Below are 2,241 nucleotides of genomic sequence, written 5' to 3'. Positions count from 1 at the left end.
CGAGGTAAAACTACGGGCGTACGTTGCGAATGATTGAGACCGAATTTTAGCATTGTCCTAATGTATTTTCTTATAGATTGTAAAGGTAATCAGTAATAGTAATCGGTTAACAGTTAATAATAGATATGTTAAATAGTTTCACCGCATTACACTACTCCTGCAATCTACTCGGGACCGAAGAAACATGTGGACGTACGTACGTTGTGAACGAATGAGACAATTTTAGCGATGTTCCAATGTATTTTTGTCTAGATAATAAAGGTAATCAGTAGTAATAATCGGTTAATAGTTAATAATTAAATAATAGTAATAGTTAGTAATCGGCAACAGTAATAACGGTAGTATGCTCGGAGAAACTTGTTCTTTAAGGAACGAAAATAAAATCGGGTTGTTTACGAATCTCGTTTCTTTCGTTCACACAGATGATTACTCACCTCTTGAAACACGGAGCTGACCCGAACCTTGTCGATTGTAACAAGAGGACGCTGCTCGCTATAATGGGCAACCAGGCGGAGGTGAGAAGCACCAGAATGAGTGAGCGAGGAGCACACGCAGCACCAGACCAACAAGCGGAGTCAGCGGTGCAAACGGCGTCAGCTCTCCTACAGACGTGCGAGTCCGCCGGCGTACTTCTACAGGTTAACACACGCGACAGCAAGGGCGACACCCCGCTGCACAGCTTCTGTAGGATGATGCTCGCATGCAAATACGATTTTTACGCACGACAGAGGGATGGGTGCGTGCCAATAGTGCACGCGCTGCTGTTCAACCACGGCGCACACGTCGACGTGGTGAACGCACGGGGAGAGACGCCATACAAACTCTGGCGCAGGATTTACCCGACGCGTTGCCGCGGCAACGTGGAGTCGAGCAACGAGATAGATGGCAGAATAAACGCGCAGTATCATTCGCTGAAGTGCCACTGCGCGCGCGTTATCGTCAGACACAGCGTTGCATACGAGAACAGGCTGCCTCCGAGTCTCATAGAATTTGTCAGGGCACACGCTAGACCAACGTATAGGCGACACTAAGCGCGTTATTACCGAGGAAGCCCATGTTGGATCGGAGATGCGATAACCCAGAAGATATTATCAATACTTTGTAGATCTATGTTCTAATTGTTGCACGTGTTGGCAGACGTTTCATTGCAATGTAAAATCTAGTATATGTAGTAACACTATTCAGTTTATATAGAAATGTGTAGATTATCGGTATGATGCCTTGGTGAATTTGCGCGATTTAATAACCACGAGTACAAATGTTAAAAGTTTGCAAATCATTTTGCTCTGTAAAAAAATCTAAAGGCTTAGTTGTGTTCGGAATATTTGAAAAAATAAAAACCCATTTTACCATGAAATGTATGCAATTCGGAATGTACTTATTACCACCAGAATCACATATTTGATGTGCTCCTGCTACCACACACCACCAAAAAATATAATCATTAATGACTCGCTGTTCAGACGATCCACTTGTCACAATGTACCCATTAATAGGGTATATATATATATACATATATACTATAGACTGAATATGCAGTCCAACCATAGACTGAAGGCACACTACGCCCTAGACTTATATAGGGAATAAGCCTGTTATGTTTGATGCTCACACATGTGCATAGTCAACGCAGATATATTTTTTGAAAAACTGGAATGCTTCCACACCATGCGTGCATACCACGCGACACACAAGTTGTTCTCGACGCGACATCTAACGGTCATATATCATAACATCTCCCCTATTTAATGAAAATAAACATTTCCTGCGTGAGTGCTTCATAGGTATGCACTAGAAGTGTATATGTAACTCAAAATCAAACATAACAAAACCAAGCGAATACTCACGTACGTACTCACTGCCTGCTTGATCTTTGCCCTTACCTTGTAGCTGCGCTGAGGTGACCATGGCAGAGGAGCGGCGGTTGGCGAGTGACATACGCGCTTGACGTGCTTGTGTGGCACATTGCGCTTGGGGGAGGGGTAGTGTAGCATCTTCTGAGGCGTGTTCAACAGCGCGAACGCTCGCAGCACGAACGCAGCGCCACTTGAACGACACCGAGCTATGCACCGAGCGCTCGCTTTATCCAAGATGGCGGCTTCCTCAGCAGATTTAATCGCGAGATTTTAATGTCTTCGAACAAATACTGTTAAACGAATTAGCAGACGAAATTGATATGAATTGAATTCAGAAGTGAATGAATGATTGAAAAATGAAATGAAGTTGAAACAGAGTGAAATT

This window comes from Priapulus caudatus, unplaced genomic scaffold (genome assembly GCF_000485595.1).
Source record: "Priapulus caudatus unplaced genomic scaffold, Priapulus_caudatus-5.0.1 Scaffold1572, whole genome shotgun sequence".
Lineage (NCBI taxonomy): Eukaryota > Metazoa > Priapulida > Priapulimorpha > Priapulimorphida > Priapulidae > Priapulus > Priapulus caudatus.
This window is presented reverse-complemented; position numbering follows the sequence as displayed.